Below are 27,680 nucleotides of genomic sequence, written 5' to 3' on the forward strand. Positions count from 1 at the left end.
TCAGGGAAAAAAAATAATGCTTATGCAGCTGAGCTTACCCACTTAGAGACAGCCAGTTTGTGTTACTATTCACGTGTAAAATGATGGGCAGAAATGTTTTGACCACCCTAATGACCACCGTGAAGCCCACCAGAATGAAGATGTCTCAATCGTAATCATTCTCTCTTGATGTATTTGCTCTCGCTCTCTCAGCGGTGGAAACCTTGACCACTCTGGACCACTCCAGCAACACCCACTAGGGGCTTCATGAGGAGAGTTCACAGCATTGAGATCGATACAATGAGCCAAAGAGAGGAGACAACCGAAGGGGGGGCAGAGAACCGATAGGGAAAGATGAGGGAAGAGAGAAAGAGGCGAAGGGGTGTCAATGAGAGCAGGGGGAGAGCGAGCGACCCACTCGCCGGAGAGAGCCGCTGAGACGTCGTATATGAGCGGGAGGAGGAGATAGAGGCGAGAGAGAAGCAAGGTGCACACGTTGCTTAGCTTTCTCATCGCAGTCAAGACGGAGAGAAGCTGACGGCTGAACGGTACAACGAGAGCCTTTCAACTGATAGATCTGATAGACTATTTATACATCACTTAAAAACGTCACCAGAGACAGAGACTTCAGAGGCTTTTTGGGACCACGTTGGAGACAAAAAGGGAAGAGGGAAGAGGACGGCAGTGACAAGCCCAAGTGGGTAAGCTCAGCTGCATAAGCTTTACTTTTCTTTCCTGAGCGGATCTCATGGGACTGGGGATGTGTGTTGGATTTGGCGTTGGTGTGACTGGAGGGGTGTGTGCCTGATCGTCGGTTTGAGGGCTCGGCAGGAACCCAAATATTGTTGCGCTGAACACCCTGTGGATCTCACCAGAGGAGCTGAAGTGGATGCTATACTTAATTACTTAATTACTAATTACTTTTAGTTTTTTTTTTTTTACATTTTATTTTCTAAAAATATCAATTAATTTTAATTGTATTTAGATTTTTATATAATAAGAAATAATAAATACATCTGTTTTATTAACAGGTATTTTTGGATAAATTATAAATAATTAAAATACTATGTTTTATTGCCATTAATAATTTTAAAAGTCTTAATTTTTTTTATAATACATTTTTTACAATTTATTTACAAATATTTACTTATAAATATAATATATTTTTTAAAATAATAAACATTAAAACAATTCAAGAACATAATAAGGTTGATAATTATTTAAATAGTATAAATATACATCAATTCATTCACTCATTGTCTGTTTAACCACCACCTTATTCCAGTCAGGGTCACGATGGGTCAGATTCATTGGGCGAAAGGAAGGAAACACCCCGAACAGGTTAAAAAAACACACTCACACTTGTATTTTAAATATTTAGTCTCTCCAATTAGCCCGACTGTGTGTCTTTGGACTGTGGGAGGAAACCGGAGCTCCTGGAGGAAACCCACACGGACACAGGGTGAACATGCAAACTCCACACAGAAAGGACCCTGTCCATACAGCTAGGAAATCCAACTCCAGTCCTTCTTGGTGTTTAAATCTTAATAGTTGTGTTTTGATCCATATGATAGTAGTTTCATGTAGTGAAACTTTACATCTGATAATAGAATAGTGAATGAGAGGGTTAAGGGCCTTGCTCAAGGGCCCAACAGTGGCTGTGTGGTAGAGCTGGGCTTCAAACTCTTAACCTCTCAACCTTAAGCATCAGTTTTGCTTTTTTAAAAGGCAAGTTTGTGTCATAAATCCCTTCCGTTCAGCATTTTCAGCATTAAGCAGACACATTTATCCAAAGCGACCTACAGTACTGTAACAGTATTGTCTAAGCAATTGAGGGTTGAGGGCCTTTCTCAAAGGTCCAACAGTGACAACCTGGCAGTGGTGGGGCTTGAACTAGTAATTGTTTAATTACTAGTCCAGTACCTTAACCGATAGGCTACAACTGTCCTCAAATAAGTTTGGACAATTAAGAAAACCCCACTTGGCATTTATGATGCTGTAATAAAGTCAGTAGTTGTGTTAAAACACTCACTTCCTTAACCGCTTATCCAATCAGGGTCGCGGGGCGTGGAGCCTATAGGCTGGAGCCTATCCCAGCTTTTCAATGGGCACAAGGCACACAGAAGCACCCTGGACAGGGTGCCAGTTGATCACAGGGCAGACACACATATACACATACACACACATCCATTCACCTATAGGGCAATTAGGTGTCTCCAATTAACCTGACTGCATGTTTTTGGACTGTGGGAGGAAACCGGAGCTCCCAGAGAAAACCCACGCAGACACGGGGAGAACATGCAAACTCCACACAGAAAGGACCCAGACCGCCCCACCTGGGGAAGGAACCCAGGACCTTCTTGCTTTGAGGCGACAGTGCTACCCATTGAGCCACCGTGCCAAAAGTACAATCTAAGACTAATATTAATAAGTGCTTTTAATACAATTGTTATTAATATTTATTAATATAATATATGGACACAAAATTCATTCTGCAGTTTATAATTATATAAATAATTATATAAAATTCAATTATTACTAATATTAATAAGTGATTTTAATAGTTTTGTTATTATAATTATTATTATTTATATAATAAATTGACACAAAATGCATAATGGCGTTTATAATTTTATAATTATATAAATAATTATATAAATACAATCATTACTATTATTAATAAGTGTTTTTAATACTATTAGTTATATACTATATTATATAATTATATACTATTAACTATTATGCATACTGAAGTTTGAAATTTAAAACATATGAAGCCCATTTTAAACCCCTAATTTATCAACTGCACAAACTTTTTATTACTTTTATAACAATTTTTATTTGTTTGTATTATATTATATTAAATACAAATTTATTTGCAGTCTATTAAAATGATATAAGATTTTTACTCCATTTATTAAAAAAAATAAATAAATAAAAAAACGATTGTATTTGCTCATCACACAAGTTCATCAATCATAATACTAATCATAAGTCTGAGTTATCATATTCTAGTCCATTATTTTAAATACTAATCATAGAAGAAGATTAAAACACAATAAAATGTTTACATCAGTTTAATTTCCCTGTAATTTATCTATTAAAATGTGCATTAACATGCTTATATTTTTGTTACATCAATCTGACATGGTGCAAACATCACCTTCATTATTTATATATTTTTTTACAATATGTGCAATAAATAAAAGTTTTTTTTAATTATTATTATTTATTTATTTATTTTGCTTCTTTAAGGATATTTAAGGAATAAAAATAACACATTTTGTTTTAAATGATCAGCTCTGGACTGTAGTTCCGTTTTCCCTGTACCATAATTGTATTAACCTCTGTTGATTGAATGCAACCTGCATTCTAATGGAAATGCTCCTGGGGGCACTCAGTATGATTAAATTTTAATAAGGTTATTGGTGACCTATTGAGCGGTTTAAGTTGGTGTTTCTTGGTCATGTATGCACTTATGTTTATTGTTTGATTGTAGTAAGTGTAAGATTGCACTGACTGGCCTTGCTCATACCGCCAAGGTAGCAAGTAATTAAATAATCCAGAAATTAAATTTAGGATGGGATTACTGTAGGGATGCTCTGGGACTAGGGGTGAGTCGTGTGTGCTGACGGAATGGTTCAATTCTGGCAAGCTGGAGCATTTTTCTCAGGTCAGCTTTGCTGAAAATTGTCCCTAAAACTTGCTACAAAACTATAACAATAATAATAATCCTAAAAACATGGACTCATCTGACCACAGCATATGTTTTCACTATAATTTAGTTCACCTGAGCTTGTGCCCAGAGAACTCGGTGGTGTCTCTTTGTGCAACAAGAGTCTCATGTTGCATTTCTTGATGCAAGGATGGACTGTGTTAAATTACAACGGTTTTCTGAAGTACTTCCAAGCCCATATGGCTATATTTATCCCATTAGCATAAATATAGTTGGTTTCTCATGCAATGCCGTCTGGAAGTTCAAAAATCATGTGCATTCAACCAAGGTTTCAGGCTTTACCCCACACAGACTGATATGTCTTTATATTCCTTGAATCTTTTCACAATGTTATGTACAGTAGATGGTAAAAGACTTAAATAATGTGCAATCTTGAGCTGAGAATATTTTTTTTTAACTGATCCACTTTTGTACAAAATGACTTTTTCACCTGTTACTATTTTACATACATATTGTAGAATGTTTCAAAGCACTATAACTTCAAATCCTATCACTAAAACTATCCTAAAACTTTTGACCCTTGTTTTACATTTATGGCATTTATGGCATTTAGCAGACAATTTTATCCAAAGCAACTTACAGTACTGTGACAGTATACAGTCTAAGCAATTGAGGGTTAAGGGCCTTGCTCAAAGACCCAACAGAGGGAACCTGATAGTGGTGGGTCTTGAACTGTCAACCTTCTGATTACTAGTCCAGTAACTTAACCACTAGGCTACAACTGCCTATTTTGCCTCGGTTCCAATTTTTTGGAGTGTATACCCTCAAAGTTTATGTGTTAGAAGCAGGAAAAATGGGCGAGCGTAAGGATTTGAGTGAGTTTGACAAGGGCCAGATTGTGATGGCTAGACGACTGGGTCAGAGCATCTCCAAAACTGCCGCTCTTGTGGGGTGTTCCCGGTCTGCAGTGGTGAGTATCTATCAAAAATCTAAGGAAGGAACAGTGGTAAACCTGCGACAGGGTCATGGGCGACCAAGGCTCATTGATGCACGTGGGGAGCGAAGGCTGGCCCACGTGGTCTGATCCAACAGACGAGCTACTGTAGCTCAAATTGCTGAAGAAGTTAATGCTGGTTCTGATAAAAAGGTGTCAGAATACACAGTGCCTCGACGGAATATAGAATATTTTTAGGATATAGTACATATCTAAACTGTTCTTTTCTTCTGCTCCTGTGACTATAGTCTAAGACGTGTGATTAAAGCTGTCTGTCATTTCTAAGAATCCCAATTACATTCTCCGTCTCTCCTCCCAAGGATCAACCTATCCAAAAAATCACTCCACCATGTAAAATGATGTTACAGTGAAATGTATGCAAATGTAGATTTATAACGCAGCAGACTGACACTAAATGTAAAAAGCTGTACTAGGGATGCATCAATACCATTTTTTCCCAACCGAGTACGAGTACAAGTACATGTATTTTAGTACTCGCCGATACCGATACCTATTTAGAATGATGCAATCTGGAGCATTATGGAATAGTGTAGTTTTTAGTGTAAAATAGTGCAGTGGAACAGTTGCTTGGGTTGCCATCACACACTGCACAGCCATCATTGAGAAAGCTTCTGACAAGCTAACGTTAACGTTCATTAATAAACGCACGTAATTAATGTTGTGCACATCATACATGCGATGCGATTCTGCTGATTGAAATATTTACTTTAAAAGGATAATACAGTCCGATCCCATCTGAGCCGATTCTATCAGCACATACATTCGTGGTTCACCTCGGTAAATCGTAAACGACTCTGAGTCGGCTCCCGCTCTGTGGTAATAACCAGTATAATTAAGCCTGAGCTTTATAATGTAAGCGAGTCTCACAAAATGTTCTGTAGTATTTGGTGTTTATTTACAACCGCATCATTCATTATAACAGTAAACACGGAGAGATGACTGAGAAAAGAAGCTTAAAATGAGTCGACTCCTGAATCACTTGTATCGACACTGTGAACAGAGTATTGAACACAAACACGTCCTATAACAGCGGTCGCTGCTTTTGTAACCGGTTATCTTCGCTGTTAGCTCTATTTTGAAGGTTTTTTTTTTTTCAAACGGAACTAAATAACATTAAACGTGCGTGTGAGCGTGGTCAGTGAGAATAATTCAATCTGTCTCCCGTGGGTGAAAAATGAATTGCTTTAGTTTTAGAAGTAAAAAAATCTCCCCCGGTCAGGCACTCGCGCCCCACAGGTTGAAAATCCCTGCGTTAACGCAGCAACGTGCACTAGGTACACGGTATCGGATGTTTAGTATCGGAGCCTCGTTTGTGAGTACGAGTACGAGTTAATGAGCGCGGTATCGGGCTAATACCCGATACTAGTATCGGTACTCATGCATCTCTAAGCTGTACTACATCTCAGAGACATTGTAAAAAATATGCTATTTAGATCAACTTTACAGAATCCAGAACCGACAGACCAGAAACCCCTGTTGCGCAAGCCAAGGGTAACAGTGGCAAAGAAAAGCTCCCTTAAATCTCCATACAGGAAGAAACCTTGAGAGGAACCACACTCAGCATGGACCCTTCCTAGTTCTTCATTATTCAGTCCAGTCTGAGAGTCAATAGTGAGTTCTGGACATTTGCAAACATGGCAGGTTCCTGTCTCATCTAGCACAAGCTGTTATGCTTGCACAAGCTATTATGACATCATAACTAAAAGCAAGAACTAAGAGGTGACACAGTCATGAGGGCTTTCATTGGACATCAGCGCCCACCTCAACCATCGTCAACAAACCTGAGTGATCGGACAAGAGAGGCAGAACGACAGCAACCCAACATCCCTAATCATTTCAGGCCTGCAACACATTCCAAAAAAGTTGGGACAGTAAAGCATTTACCACTTTGTAATGTTGCCATTCCTTCTCACCACACTTAAAAGACATTTTTGGCACCGAGGATACCAAGTGATTTAATGCTTCAGCTTTTATTTTGTCCCATTCTTCCTGCAAACATGGCTTAAGATGTGCAACAGTATGGGGTCCATCCTAGATGCCTCAGAGCCAAGAAAAGTCGACACCGCTTCTGGACATGGTTAACATAAGGCTTCTTTTTTGCACAGTAAAGTTTTTTTTCCACCCTTTTTCTCCCCCTTTAGCACATCCAATTGTTCAATTTGCATCATGCTTCCTTTCTGTCTATGCCGAACCCTGCCCTGACCGAGGAGATCGAAGCTAACCCACATCCCCTCCGAAAAATGGGCAGCAGCCGGATGCATTTTTGCCACCCACACACTGATGAGTTTGGCGCCACCTAGCGTTGCATGCGGAGAGACACACCCTGAGGGCACTCTTCCTCATCTCTGTGCAGGCGCCTCTAATCAGCAGAGGTCGTAATCGCATTCTGACAGAGAGAGACCCACATCCGGTTCTTTGTCCCGCCCCCAACTGAGCAACCGGCCGATCATTGCTCATACAGCCGTCCAGCCTTGAACCAGGGAGGCAGAGCTGGATTCAAAACGATGTACTCAGAATACAGCTCTGGTTGCAGTGTGTCTTTTTACCGCTGTGCCACCTGCATACACACAGTAAAGTTTTAAGTGGCATTTGTGCATGTAACTCTGTATTGTAGTGCTTGACAAAAGTTTGCCAAAGTAATCCCTCACCCATGTGGTTATATCAGCTATTGTTGAGTGGCTGTTCTTGATGCAGTGCCGTCCGAGGGATCGAAGATCACGGGCATTTAGCTTAAGCTTGCACTCTTCGCCTTTACGTACTCATATTCCTCCCGATTCCTTGAATGGTTTAATGATATTATGCACTGTAGAGAGAGAAATATGCAAATCCCTTCTAATCTTTGTTTGAGGTACATTGTTTTTAAACATTTCAATCATTTTCTCATGCATTTGTTGACAAACTGGAGATCATCTGATCATCTTTGCTCATCAAAGACTCAGCCTTTCCTGGATGCTGCTTTTGTACCAAACCATGATTACAATCACCTGTTGACACCACCTGTTTGGAATCACATCATTATTTAGTATTTCACCTCATTACTAGCCCTAAATTGACCCCGTCCCAACTTTTTTTGGAATGTGTTGCAAGCCTGAAATGGAGGAATGGATGTTTATTAATAAATGAAATGAAGTTGAGCAGATAAAACATGAAATATCTCAGGTTCAAACTGTCTGCAATCAAATAAAAGTCAAAGCAAATGTAAGAAACTCTCTGTTTTTATTTTATTCCATTCTGTCCCAACTTTTTCTGATTTGGGGTTGTACTTTAAATACTCATCAAACCACTTATTAAACTCTTTTGCCCAGTGTATTGGGGCATTGACATCTTGGAAGAGACCTAGGGTGTCCATATGTCTAGTTTTAGAGCGTTTTTCATCTGTTTGGTGCAACACCTGGCGGACACGTATTTGTCTTCTTTGGAAGAGAACTGGATGCTTGGAATGATCATAATTAATTTGCCTGTCCTGCTTATTAACATGTCAAAATAAATGACTTGTATTTCATTAGTTTAAAACCACCACTTATGGTGAGTATGTCCACCAGCCCTGAAATACTGGTTAATTACTTTTAAGTTTTAATAACTCTTCATGCTGTCAACATGCCAAAACAAAAAACAACGTACAGTTCTGAGTGTTCGCCTTACCACCCTTTCATTTTGCTTTTTGTACTAATAAAGTATCACAAGTGAACTCTAGATGTGGTGAGTATAACCTTCATTAATGTGGTGATTTTCTAGTTAATTTGGTTGCATCACAATTATATTAATAAAGGTTTTATTTTGTGTGCTGTAGACACTATCCTGACTACTCTTTTGGGATCTGATGTTCTCCTTTTTGGTGTCTGATGTTCTCCTTTTTGGAATTATGGAAGTGGCTACCCTAAAGAAACCTCTCAGAACAGATATTCCTTCAAAGTAATCATTAAAGTAAATTTGTATTCATTTATATTAAATAGATGATATAATAAATTAATAATGATTTTTTCCTTAGTATGTGTATACTTGACGAATAATAATAATAATAATAAAATGTTCTGAAGTACCTTAGTATTAATTTATATTAAATAGATGATATAATAAATTAATAATGATTTTTTTCTTAGTATGTGTATACTTGATGAATAATATTAATAATAATAATAATAATAATAATAAAATGTTCTGAAGTACCTTAGTATTAATTTATATGAAATAGATGATATAATAAATTAATTATTTTCCTTTCTTAGTATTTGTAACTTCAAAAATTATATAATAATAATAATAATAATAATAATAATAATAATAATAAAATAATAAAATCCTATAAAGTACCCTAGTATTAATGTATTTTAAATAGATGGTAAATTAATTATTATTATTTTTTCTTAGTATATGCAACCTGACAAATAATAATAATAATAATAATAATTATTATTATTATTATAATAATAATAATAATAATAATAATAATAATAATAATAATAAAATAATAATAATAATAATAATAATAATAATAATATTCTTCTGAAGTACCCTGATATTAATGTTTATTAAATAGATGATACATTAAATTCTTTTTTTTTTTTCTTAGTAGTTGTTACTTGAAAAATGATATCATCTTTTTATTTATTTGTTTATTTTATTTTGCTGTATGTATTTATATTAGATCATTGTAGGTGTTGTACATAGGTTGCTTCTGATCCAGGATGGTATTACGATCCTCCTGTATGTGAGTGCTTAGTTAATTTATTCTCAGAATAAAATATTAAAATGAATGTAACCCAGCGCTTACTAAAATAAATTAATAAATAAATTAATTATAAATTAATTATAAAATAATAAATTAATTACTTTTTTCTTAGTATGTGTAACTTAAATGCCGAACCCAAATAATAATAATAATAATAATAATAATATAAGATTTGTGGTTACATTTACACCCTACTACTGCCTTAAGTTTATTTAATTTATTTTATTTTACTTAAGACCTTCCTGTATGTGAGCGCTGAGTTAATTTATTCTCAGAATGAAATATTACAATGAATGTAACCCAACTGAAAAAAGGGTTGAGTTATTTGAAGTGCTAATGAACATTTTACATAATAGCACATTTGGCACATACCTCTGCAAAGTTCTCACTAATGATTACATTATGCAGGGTTTCTTAATTATTGCTGCTGAAAAGCTGACGTCATTTTGCCCACGTCCTATTCACACGCTGAGTACTCTGGGAAGGGTTTGAAAGCAATTGGAATGCAGACAGTATACACAAGGACCAGTGTCACTTTGATGAAAACTCTGGAATAGCTAATAGGCTGTTTATTTATTTACAGTCCATTTTTCATTACATCTGGTAGATACGTCTGGCAAATGAACCGCTTTTGTATAGCATTGTATAGCATTTCCGCACGATTGTAGGAATATTTTAGCACGCTCATACTGTATATCTCAGGCTAATTAGACGTGGCTTTATGGTAGTCTTGGGATTTGAAGTCATAACCTTCAAGTCACTCGAACGGAATCTTTATCTGCCAACTTGTGACTCCAGTGCATTATTATTGTTGCCAACGAGTTAAATGAAGCAGTGTTAATGGATTCTCGTGTCCCTTGTTATTAAAGATTTTGACCGTGTTCTTGTTGCAAGATTAAACAGGAGTGGCAGGCGGTGTCAGTGATTTTCAATCAGACAGCTTTTTAGTGATGTTTTATTTACAGCTCATCTCATATTCCATTCTGAAAATATAAAACATGTTATATATGTTAATAAATAAATAAATTAATACATGATCTGATAAGTGGCTAACTGACGATGTGGTTAAAAATAATATAAAAAAAAAATAATAGTAAATTTAACCAATCAGATAAAACCATTGTGGTTTAGGAGAACAGCTATTGATGATGTGGCAAAAAAAAAGGTATGTAGATATAGTTAACCAATAAGATGGTCATTGTTGTTTAGGAAAACAGCTATCGACGATGTGGTTAAAAAAAAAAAATAAAATAAAAATAAATTAAATAATTAAATACAATTAAATAAAAGCTCTGGTCAGTGGCTGTCCCAGACACGCCAAACAGAGAAGAAATAAACCAAACTCACGATATATATAGATAAATTTAACCAATCATATAAAGTCATTGGGGTTTAGCAGAACAGCTATTGACAATGTGGCTAAATAAATAAATGAATAAATAATAAATATCTGGTTAATGGCTGTCCCAGGCTCTAAAAACAAAACAAAATAAATAAAATAAAATAAAATAAAATAAAATAAAATAAAATAAAATAAAATAAAATAAAATAAAATAAAATAAAATAAAATAAAATAAAATAAAATAAAATAAAATAAAATAAAATAAAATAAAATAAAATAAAATTGGGATAACAGCTGTTAAAAATTAGCTGGTTAAATTAGCTGGTAATAAATAAATGAATAAATAAAAATAAATAAATAAATAAATAAATAAATAAATAAATAAATAAATAAATAAATAAATAAATAAATAAATAAATAAATAAATAAAAGTAAAAAATATAAAATAAAATAAAAAACAGTAGCTTCCCCAGGCTCGCCAAACATCGAAAAAATAAACTAAACACACTATACACAACCTCAAATCACAATTATTTTTGCAAACACATCTTAAGATGTGCAACAGTACAGGGTCGTCGTTGTCGCATTTTTTGTTTCAAAATTTTTCACACATTCTCTATTGGGGACAGGTCAGGACTGCAGGCAGGCCAGTCCAGTACCCGTACCCTCTTCTTCCGCAGCCATGTCTTTGTAATGTGTGCAGCATGTGGTTTTGCATTGTCTTGTTGAAAAATGCATGGACGTCCCTGGAAAAGATGATGAGTTGAAGGCAGCACATGTTGCTCTACGATCATTATGTAAATGTCCTTTGCCAAGGGCACTGACACAGCCCCATACCATGACAGACCCTGGCTTTTGGACTTGTTCCTGATAACAGTCTGGATGGTCCTTTTCGTCTTTGGTCTGGAGCACACGGCATCCATTTTTTCCAAAAAAGATTTGGAATGCTGATTCATCTGACCACAATACACGTCTCCACTGTGTGATGGTCCATCCTAGATGCCACCAAGCCCAGAGAAGTCGACGCCGCTTGTGGACATGGTTAACTAACATAAGGTTTTTAGTGGCATTTGTGCATGTAACTCTGTATTGTAGTGCTTGACAAAGGTTTGCCAAAGTAATCCCTCACCCATGTGGTTATCAGCTATTGTTGAGTGACGGTTCTTGATGCAGTGCCGTCTGAGGGATCAAAGATCACGGGGTTTCAGGTTAAGCTTGCGCCCTTGGCCTTTACGCACTAAAATTCTTCCTGATTTCCTGAATGGTTTAATGATATTATGCACTGTAGAGGAAGAAATGTGCAAATTCCTTCTAATTGATTGTTGATTGTTTTTAAACAGTTCAATCATTTTCTCACACATTTGTTGACAAACTGGAGATCCTCTAATCATCTTTGCTCATTTCATCTTTAGTCACACAGACTAAAGATCTTTTTTTAGATACTCATTATCCATATAAAAGAACCAACGACGTGTAAAGTTACTTCTAAATCTCAAATGCTGTCACTCTTTCTCTAAATGCGCTCTGTATTATACACACAATACAATATAAAGGCTAACTGAACAGATGTTTCATATAACAACATTTTAGATTTAGATACAGCCTGAGCTTTTTAATTACCGCTTCCCAAATAAATCTGCTTTAAGATACTACACCGTAGATCCCTACACAATCCCTGTACTGAAATAAACGTCCTCCGGAACATCATAGTACAGCAGTTAAATGTGCTAATGGTGTTTTTAATTAGTCTGAGTATATCAACACGGCATCTTCTGTTCTCAGCATTCACAATATATACAGCGGGACTCTCTGTTTGAGACATCTGCACTCGGCTTCAATAGAGTAACAGCCGACTGGCGGATGCGTTTTATCCCGGTGAGAGAAACGAGTGGGAATAGTGGCGCATAGCAGCGCTTTGTGCAGCTGAGCAACTGAAATCAGAGACTGATAAAGGAACAAAGCCGGTTAAATACTTCTCTTTCTTATCAAATAGCATTTAAGCGGTTGCAGAATAACAGTGCCATTGATCGCTTTATAGACTCAGTCAGCCTATCACAGAACAAGAGTCCCTTCTCTATTCTATTCTATGAATACTTGTACTGACATTTGGCCTTCTCCATTGGAGAACAGATATTGATGATGTGGCTATAATAAATAAATAAATAAATAAATAAATAAATATAAATAACATAATGAGCACTGACAGGTGAAGTGAATAACTCTTCATCATTATCTCTTCATTACGGCACCTGTTAATGGGTGGGATATAACAATAATAATAATAATAGTAATAATAGTAGTAATAACAATAGTAGTAATAATAATAATAATAATAATAATAATAATAATAATAATAATAATAGTAATAATAACAATAATAGTAATAATAATAATAATAGTAATAATAATAATAATAGTAATAATAACAATAATAGTAATAATAATAACAATAATAGTAATAATAATAATAATAATAGTAATAACAATAATAGTAATAATAATAATAGTAATAATAATAATAATAATAGTAATAATAATAATAATAATATTAAGCGCCATTAGAATTACACTACTATTGCACTGACCTGAATGAGCAAAAGAATACAATAGAACAAAGACAGTGTGAAGACAGGAAAAGCGAGTACCAAGGACAGCTCCTGTCAGGCCTGATGGACTGTGTGACAGGCCGTGAGGAATCTCAGAGCAGTTCAGCCTTAGCATTACCAGCAGCGCTAAAGGTGTCCGTCAGTCAAATCAAATCCAAATCTTAGCCTGCCATGACAAACCCTCGCTAACACAGCCAGTGCATTTTATATAGAATAACTGTTAATCCCCTGTAAACATGACGTAACGTTAAACTCCGGGTTATATATATATAAAAAATAAAACACACTAGCACACCAGAGCTGACATCTCAGCACTCCTATCGGCAGGCTGGGCGTCTACACAGACGATGATTGGCTAGTTCATCAGGGTCACTGATGCATAAGTGAAGCCTCTGCTGGCTGATCAGCAGACGAGGGATAATGTGATCAGGGTGTGGCTCTCTGTACACAAAGCTGATCACGTAACGTTAAACTCCGGGTTACACCAAAACAAACAGGAATATTAGATCTAGCGGTGTGTCAGTGCATTAGCTATGGCTATTGCTATCTGCCTCACTTTTCTAAATGTATTTACAGCTTTGAATCCTTTTAATTGAGCAATAATGCAGCATTTCCCCCCCAATTTTCCTCCTAATTAAGTCGTATCCAATCACCTGATTGCATTATGCTTCCCTTTTACTGATGTTAAACTTCACCCCAATTGAGAAGAGTCGTGACTAACACACACACCCCCTCCAAAACGTGTGCAGTAGCGGATCAGCTTTGTGTACAGAGAGCCACACCCTGATCACATTATCCCTCGTCTGCTGATCAGCCAGCTAAGACCATAAATGCATCAGTTATGCATCAGTTACCCTGATGAACGAGCCAATCATCGTCGGTGTGGGCGCCCAGCCTGCCGATAGGAGTGCTGAGATGTCAGCTCTGGTGTGCTAGTGTGTTTTATTTCTTTTTATTTAGCAATAATCTAGGGTCAATTTGAAAATGTTGGATTAGATCGCAACCACTATACTACTGTACTGGAGTTTTGGCACTTTGAAGTTCTACAATTACTGACATCATGAGAAACATCTGTTTCTCTGCATGCTTTATAACCTGCTTTCACCCTGTTCTTTAATGGTCAGGACCCCTACAGGACCACCACAGAGCAGGTTTTATTTAGGTGGTGGATCATTCTCAGCACTGCAGTGACACTGACATGGTGGTGGTGTGTTAGTGTGTGTTGAGCTGGTATGAGTGGATCAGACACAGCAGCGCTGCTAAAATACTGTGTCCACTCTCCACTCTATTAGACACTCCTATGTAGTTGGTCCACCTTGTAGATGTGAAGTCAGAGACAATCGCTCATCTATTGCTGCTGTTTGAGTTGGTCATCTTCTAGACCTTAATCAGTGATCACAGGACGCTGCCCACGGGGCGCTGTTGGCTGGATGTTTTTTTGGTTGGTGGACTATTCTCAGTCCAGCAGTGACAGTGAGTTGTTTAAAAACTCCAGCAGCGCTGCTGTGTCTTATCCACTCATACCAGCACAACACACACTAACATACCATCACCATCAGGTCAGTGTCACTGCAGTGCTGAGAATGATCCACCACCTAAATAATATCTGCTCTGTGGTGGTCCTGTGGGGGTCCTGACCATTGAAGAACAGGGTGAAAGCAGGCTAACAAAGCATGCAGAGAAACAGATGGACTACAGTCAGTAATTGTAGAACTACAAAGTGCTTCTATATGGTAAGGGGAGCTGATAAAATATATCAGTGTATATATATTAATAACAATATTATATCATTTTTTAGCGTCTAACTAATTCTGATCTGGAGTTATTGAAGCAGTGGTTATGATTTTATGCTCATTTATTTGCATAAATGTGATCGTGAGATTCTGCTGGTTTGTTTGATATAATATTGTTAATATTATTACTCAAGCTGTATTAAGTGAAACTTTCATATTACAGACATGCTTCTATCCACATAGCTGTTCTGCTGTGCATGTGTATCAAGGTAAGCTAACTTTAATGTCGCCTCATCACCATGGTAATGATTTGAATAATTTTACTCAGTAGGCGTCTCACCCAGCAATAAATCTGCTTTTTCACACATGAAGCAACCTGATCATTACTTAGCAACTATATTAGATTTCAACCCAGCGTCTGACTGAACTGAGCATCAGTGCAGAACGTCTAGATAACAAATTGCTGTGAAATGTGTAAGGCTGCTATGATGAGCATTTAAAACGTCCTTAAATATATGAAAAATCAAAGATGATTATAATTGATTACATTAAAAGCTGAACAGCAAACACTGTAGGTGAAAGATTACAAAGCATCTCACTTAATTCACTTAATTAATTAATTCATATTTACGCTTTACCACCACTTTGTCCAGGTCGAATTTGAACCCTGGATTATTGTCCTCAGTGCTTAACAGCTATAGGAACTGTATTCATTCATGTGCTTCAAAGTAAAATGCAAAAATGACAGTAAAATGCTAACTAGAAAGGTGCATTTCCACAGCTCAGCAGTGGTAGGCGTCTGAATACTTTTGCTTATGCAGTTGGTGTTGTCCAAATACTGTTGGTCATGCATACAGAAGTTCAGTAGATTAACCTGTCATTGACAAAAAAAGAAAACAAGTAAACGGTAAAAAATGGGTATAAAAACAGGCTCCTTCTTGTTTATGTGCCACGCCCCTCTCTCCAGGAGCTCAAGTTGGAGGTGGATATGTTTATTGGATAAGCCAATGCCCCTTTATTCTGATTGGTAAATAATCTAATGATCCACAGCTGCTCCTTGTTTGAGGTGTAATTCATAGGGCATTTAAGGGAGTTTGAATAGAAGGAAATGGGGCAAATGGGTATAAAAATGGGCATGGCGGGTGAACGGGTTTGCGTATTCAAAAGCTGTATACAAGCCGCGGTGTCATTAACAGGCCGCATGATTTAGAGTTAGAATGGCGTCAATAATATTGAGAATTCAAAAAATTATTGGAAGTGAAGGGGGCAAAAAATGGGTATAAAAACGGGCGCGGCAGGTGAGCAGATGTGCTTATTTAAATACTGTATAGAAGTCGCGGTGTCATAAACAGGCTGGATGATTTAGAGTTGGAACGGCGTTGATATCTTGAAAATTTATGGAAGTGAATGGGGTAAAAATGGGTATTAAAAATGGGCGTGGTGGGTGAATGGGTGCACAAATCCACAAGCTGTATATAAGCTGTAGTGTCATCAACAGGTCAGATGATTTAGAGTTGGAACAGCCCCAATATCTCAAAATTTTAAAAAATGAATGAAAGTCATTGGGGCAAAAAAATGGGTATTAAAAATGGGCGTGGCGGGTGAACAGGTGCACAATTTCAAAAGCTTTATATAAGCTGCAGTGTCATCAACAGGTCAGACGTTTTAGAGTTGAAACAGCGCTGATATCTCAAAATTTCAAAAAATAAATGGAAGTGGATGAGGCAAAAAATATGTGTATTAAAGTGGGCGTGGGGGTTGAGCAGATGTCCTTATCCAAATACCGTATACAAGTCGCGGTGTCATCAACAGGTCGGATGATTTGGAGTTGGAACGGCGTCAATAATCTTGAAAAATCAATGAATGAACAGAAGTGAATGGGGCAAAAATGGATATAAGCTGTGTACAAGCCACGGTGTCATCAACGGGATGGACGATTTAGAGTTGGAACGGCGGTTATATCTCAAAATTTAAAAAAATGAATGGAAGTGAATGGGGCAAAAAATGGGTATAAAAGCGGGCATGGCAGGTGAACGGGTGTGCGTATCCAAAAGCTGTATACAAGTCATGGTGTCATTAACGGGCTGGGCGATTTAGAGTTGGAACGGCGTTGATATCTCGAAATTTCAAAAAATTATTGGAAGTATATTGGTAAAATGGGTAAAAATGGGTATTAAAAATGGGAGTGGCAGGCGAATGGGTGCGCATATACAAAAGCTGTATACAAGACGTGGTTTAATAAACAAACCGAACTATTTAGATTTGGAACGGTGTTGATATCTTGAAATTTAAAAAAATGAATGGAAGTAAATGGGGTTAAACATAAGTATAAAGGCGGGCGTGGCAGGTGTACGGGTGCACATACCACAAGCTTTATATAAGCCGCGGTATAATGAACAGGATGGTTGATTTAGAGTTAGAACGGCATCAATATCTCAAAGATTTCAAACATGAATAGAAGTGAATGGGGAAAAAATTTATGTAAAAGTTGGCGTGGTGGGTAAATGGGTGCGTGTATCCAAAACTGAAGCCACGGTGTCATCAACGGGACGGGCGATTTAGAGTTGGAACAGCACTGATATCTCGAAATTTCAAAAAATGAATGGAAGTGAATGGGGCAAAATAAGTATAAAAAACGGGCGTGGTGGGTGAACAGGTGTGCGTATTCAAAAGCTGTATACAAGACGTGCTGTCATAAACAAGCCGAACGATTCAGAGTTGGAACGGCGCCGATATCTCAAAAGTTACTGTAAATATCACAGTTTTTTAAACAGAAGACAGATTTCGACTGCAGGCCGGCCAGTCGTATTACAACCCCAAATCAGAAAAAGTTGGGACAGCATGGAAAATGCAAACAATAATAAAAGCACAGAGTTTCTTATATTTACTTTGACTTTTATTTCATTGCAGACAAGATTAACCTGAGATAATTTATGTTTTTTCTGGTCAACTTCCATTCCTGCATTTCAGGCCTGCAACACATTCCAAAAAAAGTTAGGACAGTAAAGCATTTACCACTTTGTAATGTTGCCATTCCTTTTCACCACACTTAAAAGACGTTTTGGCACAGAGGATTCAGCTTTTATTTTGTCCCATTCTTCCTGCAAACAGGTCTTAAGATGTGCAACAGTACGAGGTTGTCGTTGTCTATTGGGGACAGGTCAGGACTGCAGGCAGGCCAGTCCAGTACCCGTACCCTCTTCATCCACAGCCATGCCTCCTTTGTAATGTGTGCAGGATGTGGTCATTTGGCCATCTTTGCTCATTAAAAACTCTCCTTTCCTGGATGCTGTTTTTGTACCAAACCATGATTACAATCTCCTGTTGACATCACATGATTATTTAGTTTTTTTTCCCTCATAACTAGCCCTTAATTGCCCCTGTCCCAACGTTTTTTGGAATGTGTTGCAGGCCAGGTAGAGCAGACAAAACATGAAATATTTCAGGTTAAAACTGTCTGCAATCAAATAAAAGTCGAAGTAAATGTAAGGAACACTGCATTTTTATTTTATTTACATTTTCCATACTGTCCCAACTTTTTCTGATTTGGGGTTGTACTTTATTTTAAGTTAGCACAAACCTAGAGATGCCAGCATTTTGTGCACTGTGTTGTGCAATATATTCTTCTATTTCTAAATACAGAGATGGATTGTGTTTATCGACAGCAAGCCCATGCGGTGCTATCCATCACAGAGGCAGAGGATTTGAAGGTCAGGGTGGTTTATGCCAGAGATGTTCACAAGTCACAAAACACGAGTCCGAGTCAAGTCACGAGTCTTTAGGCTAGAGTCCGAGTCAAGTCATGAGTCTTTAGGCTAGAGTCCGAGTCAAGTCATGAGTCTTTAGGCTAGAGTCCGAGTCAAGTCATGAGTCTTTAGGCTAGAGTCTGAGTCAAGTCACGAGTTAATATAATATACACAAAACATAAATTGGAAATGTAGCGTAGAAATAAATAAATAAATAATATGTGAGTTCAGATAAAAAACAACAACAGATTGGTAACTGTATTTTGAGTTTTACTCAGTGCCTTTACTTTCCTAGTCATTGTGCAAATGAATGTAATTTCCATAACAAGAAGGTACCAGTTAAAAGCTTAAACTGATACGTTTTGTTTTCATTGCAAAACAAAAGCGCGCAATAAATCATGACACAGCGGCCAAAATCCAAAACACAGCAAAAAAAAAAATCATAACCACTGCTTACCTTAGCTTATGTTCTTCCAGATGCTATTAAATGTATAACTGTGTGTCCCATTAGGAATATAATACGATATTTTGTAAATGTGCTGTAGGTTGTGAAGTAAAACACGAACTCGTTAGCCAATCAAGCGTTTCATTGACACATCATCTGTGTGACGCAAACTGAATAAATGCAAATAACAGCATTTCTTACTAACAATTAAAATCAGAAGGTCTGATTGGTTCAGAAAGCGGTCTTTAAAGCATTAGCGCCAATTCTGTAGGAGCACTTTATTTACCCCGGTTGATTCTGTGAAGTGCACTACGTAGGGTATTTCAGCATTTTAAGTGAGATTCCAATCCAAAGGTAACGAAAATGTTCAAATGAAGTGAACTTCAAACTGTGTAGGGAGCGACACTTCATCACTACACCGGAAGCTGGCTGGAACATTTACCCATTGCGGTCGTTGCGGGTTAAGACGGCCGGAGCTTTATTAGAGCACAGAGTATTTATAATAATAATAATTATATATTAAATATATACACACACACACACACACACTGATCAGCCATAACATTAAAACCACCTCCTTGTTTCTACACTTACTGTATGAGCTCCACTTACCATATAGAAGCACTTTGTCATTTCACAATTACTGACTGTAGTCCATCTGTTTCTCTGCATGCTTTTTAGCCTGCTTTCACCCTGTTCTTCAATGGTCAGGACCCCCAGAGGACCACCACAGAGCAGGTATTATTTAGGTGGTGGATCATTCTCAGCACTGTAGTGACACTGACATGGTGGTGGTGTGTTAGTGTGTGTTGTGCTGGTATGAGTGGATCAGACACAGCAGCGCTGCTGGAGTTTTTAAATACCTTGTCCACTCACTGTCCATTCTATTAGACACTCCTACCTAGTTGGTCCACCTTGTAGAGACGATCACTCATCTATTGCTGCTGTTTGAGTTGGTCATCTTCTAGACCTTCATCAGTGGTCACAGGACGCTGACCACGGGGCGCTGTTGGCTGGATATATTTTTGGTTGGTGGACTATTCTCAGTCCAGCAGTGACAGCGCTGCTGTGTCTGATCCACTCATACCAGCACAACACACACTAACACACCACCACCATGTCAGTGTCACTGCAGTGCTGAGAATGATCCACCACCTAAATAATACCAGCTCTGTAGTGGTCCTGGGAGAGTCCTGACCATTGAAGAACAGGGTGAAAGGGGACTAACAAAGCATGTAGAGAAACAGATAGAGTACAGTCAGTGATTGTAGAACTACAAAGTGCTTCTATATGGTAAGTGGAGCTGATAAATTAGACAGTGAGTGTAGAAACAAGGAGGTGTGTGCGACTTACGTGTGACTGCGACTCGAGTCCACATCTCTGGTTTATGCACAGGTTAATGTTGGTTTCTCGAATGTTGTGATGATATTATGCATTGTAGAATGTAAAATATAATTTCAAGTGCTTTTTTTTTAAACGTTATACACTTTTCCCTGTCTAATTTTCATCTTCTATGCCAATACAATGCCAGGGTCAATTTCAGCTGCGTTAATTAAGTTTAAATTCATTCGGTTGAATAGCGTACTAACAAGCAACATACTGGATAAATGTAATTTAATTTCCAGTTTGTGTTGGGGGTACGCTGATTAAAATATTTCGCCATGACGTTTGGCCGGTGGTAGTAATTAGAGCTGTGGTAACGATTACATTCACCTGCTAATTAAACAAACAATATCGATCCCCCCCATGCGGACCAGCAGTCAGATCCTGATTTCCATCACGCGTCTGCCTATCCGTGCTTCCCCTGCGGCAATAGGCCAATCAGATAATTGCAATCTGTTAAAAGAACAAGCAGTCAGTATAAATAACGTGGTAGTCACGTTGCTGTAAATCTACTTCGCTCAAATAGGATTGAAAATAGGTGCTGATTCTGAAAAGCTGTGTTCTTGTTCTTTAATAATAATTTAATACACAGGGAATACAAACATTTTACAACCCCAAATCAGAAAAAGTTTGGAAAATGACAGTATGGAAAATGCAAAAAAATAAAAATAAAAATGCAGGGCCGCTCAGGTGGCACAGCGATAAAGTACGCTAGCGCACCAGAGTTGGGTTTCTAGATACATCGTATCGAAACTCAGCTCTGCCTTTCCGACTGGGTTGGGTGGCAGTATGAACAACGTTTGGCTGTTGTTCAGGGGCTTAGGGGTAGAGTCGGAGCATAGGCCCTCATAACTGGTACAACTGCGGCCCCTGCTGGTTGAATGACGGCGCCTGCACAGGGCTGAGGAATAACATTGAGGGGGGTGTGACCCTCCGTGCGCAGTGTCTCTCGGTGTATGAACTTGGCTCGTGCAGGTGAAAAATGCAGGCTGTACTGATTGCGTGCCAGAGGGGGCGCAAGTCAGTTGAGAGGCGTCCTCAGTCAGCGGCAAAAGGGTCGAATCAGTGTAGAGGACACAATCAGGGTAATTGGACATGACTAGAATAGGGATAAAAATTGGGGGGGGAAAGTGGGTAGATAGATTAAATAAATAATTGGGATAGATAATAAAAAAAATTATAAAAAAATAAATAAAAAAAAAGTAATAACATTTACTTTTTTTTTAATTTTATTTCTGAGATATTTTAAGTTTTATCTGCTTAACTTCATTTCATTTGTTAACAAACATCCATCCCTGCATTTCAGGCCTGCAACACATTTAAAAAAAAGTTGGGACAGGGGCAATTTAGAATTTAGGGCTAGTAATGAGGTTGTGATTGAGTCTTTGATAAGTAAAGATGATCAGAGGATCTCCAGTTTGTCAACAAATGTGTGAGAAAATGATTGATACGTTTAAAAACAATGTACCTCACCGCTCAGGTGGCGCAGCGGTAAAAAAAAGACGCGCTGCAACCAGAGCTGGATTCTGAGTACCTCGTATCGAATCCAGCTCTGCCTTACCGGTTCGAGGATGAGTGGCTATATGAGCAACGATTGGCCGGTTGCTCAGTTGGGGGGCGGGACAAAGAACCTGATGTGGGTCTCTCTCTGTCATAATGCGATTACGACCTCTGCCGGCTGATTAGAGGCGCCTGCACAGAGATGAGGAAGAGTGCCCTTAGGGTGTGTCTCTCCGCATGCAACGCTAGGTGGCGCCACACTCATCAATGTGTGGGTGGCAAAAATGCATCCGGCTGCTGCCCATGTTTCAGAGGGGATGTGGGTTAGCTTCGATCTCCTCGGTGAGACAGAGAGGAAGCACGATGCAAATTGAACAATTGGATGCGATAAAGGGGGAGAAAAAGGGGAAAACCCCCCCCAAAAAAAACCAATGTTCCTCAAAAAAAGATCAGAAGGGATTTGCATATGTCTCCGTCTACAGTGCATAATATCATTAAACGATTCAAGGAATCAGGAGGAATTTCAGTGTGTGAAGGCCAAGGGCGCAAGCTCAAGCTGAACGCCTGTGATCTTCGATCCCTCGGACGGCACTGCATCAAGAACCACCAGTCAAATATTGGCTGAACCAAACACGAAAAGGACCATCCAGACTGTTATTAGCAACAAGTCCAAACGCCAGGGTCTGTCATGGTATGGGGGTGTGTCAGTGCCCTTGGCGAAGGTCATTTACACTTCTGTGATGCAGCATTATTGCAGAAAAGTACATTGAGATCTTAGAGCAACATGTGCTGCCTTCAAGACGTCATCTTTCCAAGGACGTCCATGCTGCACACATTACAAAGACATGGCTGTGGAAGAAGAGGGTACGGGTACTGGACTGGCCTGCCTGCATAGAATGAGACAAAATAAAAGCTGAAACACTAAATCACTTGGTCTCCTCGGTGCCAAAACGTCTTTTAAGTGTGATGAAAAGGAACGGCAACATTACAAAGTGGTAAATGCGTTACTGTCCCAACTTCTTTTGGAATGTGTTGCAGGCCTGAAATGCAGGAATGGATGTTTATTAATAAATGAAATGAAGTTGAGCAGACAAAACGTGAAATATCTCAGATTCATCCTGTCTGCAATCAAATAAAAGTCAAAGTAAATGTAAGAAACTCTGTTTTTTTTTTTTATTATTTGCTATTTTCATACTGTCCCAGCTTTTTCTGATTTGGGGTTTTAGTTTAGGTTTACTAAGTAAAGAGGTGTGGTTGACGTGTCGTTTTTTTTTTAGAGACGAGTTCTCCCCATCTGTGTGGCAGATGGAGAAAGACTCCCACACAGCAATGCAACAGTGCTAAGGTGCCAATTTTCAGCATTCTGCTTTGAAGTTGAAAGAAAATGATGCGTTTGAAACACCATCTGCACCCAAAAAAAATCAGCCTGTCTATCGATGTGTCTATTTATTGATTCTTAGCAAAAGTAACTTTTCCCATTGTAGGGCACCATTTTCCAGATGATATTTCCTCAGTAAGTGATTTAATGATGGTTATAAAGACCCCTGTTTAACAAATCAGTCTAGAATCTTGCATACATGCTTAACTACAGTGAAGTCTGACTGGTCCAGTTTCTCTGGAATCAATGGGTGCAATGTAGTAACGCACCCTGACAGGATGCCAATCTATCAATCCATCACATGGCCTCGGCCACCCTACGTCTTCCCAGATCATGTTTGAATGTAGACCCCCAACCAGCCAATAGCATCTCCTATGATTTATGTCATTTCAATACCATCTATCTATCTACTTTTATCTATTTATTAACTTTTGATTTGTATTGACAACATGACATATGACAACAACGTAACAGAGCCATCAGATTCTCTTACTTCTCTTGTTCTCTTGGTGTGCACCAAACATTTTTGACTTTGTATCTCTGTACTCCAGTGCTTAGGTGGCAAATATTACGCTAGCCCACCACAGTGAGTGAATAACACTGATTATCTCTTCATCACGGCACCTGTTAGTGGGTGGGATATATTATGCAGCAAGTGAACATTTATTCTCATCTTATTTAAGCGAGTTTGACAAGGGCCAAATTGTGATGGATAGACGACTGCAGCTCTTGTGGGATGTTTCCGGTCTGCAGTGGTCAGTATCTATCAAAAGTGGTCCAAGGAAGGAACAGTGCTACCCCGGCGACAGGGTCATGGGCGGCCAATGCTCATTGATGCACGTGGGGAGCGAAGGCTGGCCCATGTGGTCCAATCCAACAGATGAGCTACTGTAGCTTAAACTGCTGAAGAAGTTAATGCTGGTTCTGATGGAAAGGTGTCAGAATACACAGTGCATCACAGTTTGTTGTGTATGGGGCTGCATAGCCGCAGACCAGTCAGGGTGCCCATGCTGACCCCTGTCCACTGCCGAAAGTGCCAACAATGGGCATGTGAGCATCGGAACTGGACCATGAAGCAATGGAAGAACGTGGCCTGGTCTGACCAATCATGTTTTCTTTCACATCACGTGGATGGCCGGGAGCGCGTGCGTCGCTTACCTGGGGAACACATAGCACCAGGATGCACTATGGGAAGAAGGCAAGCCGGCGGAGGCAGTGTGATGCTTTGGGCAATGTTCTGCTGGGAAACCTTGCGTCCTGCCATCCATGTGGATGTTACTTTGATACGTACCACCTACCTAAGCATTGTTGCAGACCTTGTACAGACATGGCTGTGGCCTCTTTCAGCAGGATAATGCACCCTGCCACAAAGCAAAAATGGTTCAGGAATGGTTTGAGGAGCCCAACAACGAGTTTGAGGTGTTGACTTGGCCTCCAAATTCCTCAGATCTCAATCCAGTCAAGCATCTGTGGGATGCTGGGCAAACAAGTCCGACCCTAACCCTAACCCTAACCCCAAGATGTTAAAATGTGTAAAGATGTTAAAATGTGTAAAATCTGTATACTAAAAAATGGATCATATTAAACAAAATAAAGTAAGACTACAAGCAATAACATACTATACAAACCTGGCAAAAATACCACAATGTACCTCTCTTCAGAGCTGCATGAGCTTAAAGCCAAGACCGGAATTAGATCAGTAACTTTCAGAAATATTCAGAAATAACCGTGCAAATCATGCGACGCAGTCATGTCTGAAATGAAGTGGAATTGCATATTCACGTGAACATGTCAGATTACCCACTTCTACAATAAGTTCACAGCACGCTCACCTTTCTTGTGGGCTTTTCAACAAATACAATAGAGGTGGGACGAATAAGTAAGACGTTCTCTCCAGAACCATTCAAAGGTCAATGATTTTTAAATGAGAGAGAGAGAAAAATCAAAGTAGCTACGTCTTCATGGTGAGCATAGTAGCGCAGAGAGGAGGAACCTAATTATAAAGAGAATAAAAGAGCAGAAAAGGGTCACATTAGCATATTCTATACTTTTACATAAAATGAATAAATAAATAGATGATAAAATGAATCATTGTAATGGTGACAGGATTTACTTCAGTACTTATTTTTTTTTCTTTAATCTACCCTTCAAAACATCTTATTTTCTTTTTTTTAAAGTGGTACCTTAGCTTGGAAATAAGTTTTAAAGTGGTTGGCATGTACCTCCCTTACCTCTGCATTCCGATTTCCTTTTCATTTTACAAAAAGATCCTGGACTAGCTGTATATTTAAGGTGTAATTGGGAATACATTGTTGTATGTGTACATCTCCTTATCTACATAAACATACAGTGGTACCTTGAATTCGACGTAAGTTGGTTCTGGGAGTGGCGTCAAGTTTAAACAGTATACCTCAAAAAAAGATTGGAAGAGATTTGCATATTTCTCCCTCTACAGTTTAATGTCATTAAACCATTCAATGAATCAGGAAGAATTTCAGTGCGTAAAGGCCAAAGGTGTAAGCTTAAGCTGAACGCCTGTGATCTTCGATCTTTCAGACGGCACCGCATCAAGAACCACCACTCAACAATAGCTGATATAACCACATGGGTGAGGGATTACTTTGGCAAACCTTTGTGAAGCACTACAATACAGAGTTACATGCACAAATGCTACTTAAAACTTTACTGTGCAAAAAAGCAAAAAAAAAAAAGCCTTATGTTAACCATATCCAGAAGCGGCGTCAAATTCTCTGGGCTCGGAGGCAGCTGGGATGGACCATCACACAGTGGAAACGTGTATTGTGGTGAAATATATATGAAATATCTTTTTCTATATAGGCGCTCGGGTGGTAAAGCGGTCTATTACTCTAGGCCACCACCACCACCACCACCAAGATCTAAGATCAAATCAGTTGGCCGGGCGTCTAAACGAACACTATTGGTTATGTCTGAAGGAGGTTTTCCGAAGGCCTTTGATGGATTGACTTGCCCCCCTCCCCCAGTGCTACTGGACGAACTGGCATATTTAACAGCAACCCTGTGGTTAACTGGCGGTTTGGGTGGACTCAGGGGCTGCCAATAACTTCATGGACCACCAACTGGTCAGACACCTTGGCATTACTCCACAACCCCTAGCCACGTCCCTCCCTATAGTGGCTATAGACGGCAATCCCCTGGGGGAAGGCTCAGTCCGATTCAGAACCCCTCCCATCACTATGCGTCTGGGGGAACATTCTGAGAATTTGTTTTTCTTTGTCACTCGCTCCCCCAAGATGCAAGTGATTCTGGGCTACCCTTGGCTTAGGCTACACAACCCGGTCATCAATTGGAACTTAAGTTCAATCTACTCCTGGAGCCCTAAGTGTCAGGAGTCATGTCTTATACGGCCCCGACCACCGGGCGACCTGTTAAACAAACCATCGGCTCCCCCTCCTGACCTCTCCTCCGTGCCCGCCGTGTATCATGATCTGGCGGAGGTGTTTAGCAAAGCCAAGGCCCAACAATTGCCTCCTCATCGCGCTTTTGACTGCGCGATCAGTCTGCTCCCCGGTACGTCGCCTCCTAGGGGCCATCTTTTTGCGCTCGCTGCTCCTGAACGGAAGGCCATGGAGGAGTACATTCAGGAGGCCTTAGCCCTGGGGTTCATCCGACCGTCTAATTCTCCAGCGGGCGCAGGGTTCTTCTTTGTGGGCAAGAAGGATGGAACCCCTGCATTGACTACAGGGGTTTAAACGCTATCACGGCCAAGGACCGTTATCCTCTGCCCCTGATGCACACCGCCTTCGAGACACTGCAGAAGGCCCAAATTTTCACTAAATTGGACCTTCGCAGTGCCTACAATCTGGTCCGCGTTCGTAAGGGAGATGAGTGGAAAACCGCCTTTATCACCCCGACAGGGCACTATGAGTATAGGGTGATGCCCTTTGGCCTTACTAACGCCCCAGCGGTATTCCAAAGATTTATAAATGAGGCACTTCGTGAAGCCCTGGACCGGTATGCTTTTGTCTACCTGGACGATATCCTCATTTATAGTCGCTCCCTTACGGAACATATTACCCATGTTAGAAGGATTCTCCAACTACTCTGGGAACACAACTTATTTGTGAAACTGGAGTAATCCATCTTCCATGCAACCTCCGTTTCATTCC

The 27,680-nt window shown here is 39.0% G+C and overlaps 1 protein-coding gene across 1 annotated transcript in view; it reads left to right on the plus strand.

Annotated features, from left to right (window-relative positions):
- Positions 1-448: 448 nt before the first annotated feature.
- Positions 449-27,680, plus strand: part of tnr (tenascin R (restrictin, janusin)) — a 227,485-nt gene continuing 200,253 nt past the window's right edge. Inside the window, exon 1 of the mRNA XM_062993920.1 lies at positions 449-680. The gene's annotated coding sequence lies outside the window, so the exon portion shown is untranslated. The remainder of the gene's footprint in view (positions 681-27,680) is intronic.

Source organism: Trichomycterus rosablanca, chromosome 4 (genome assembly GCF_030014385.1).
Source record: "Trichomycterus rosablanca isolate fTriRos1 chromosome 4, fTriRos1.hap1, whole genome shotgun sequence".
Taxonomy (NCBI): Eukaryota; Metazoa; Chordata; class Actinopteri; order Siluriformes; family Trichomycteridae; genus Trichomycterus; species Trichomycterus rosablanca.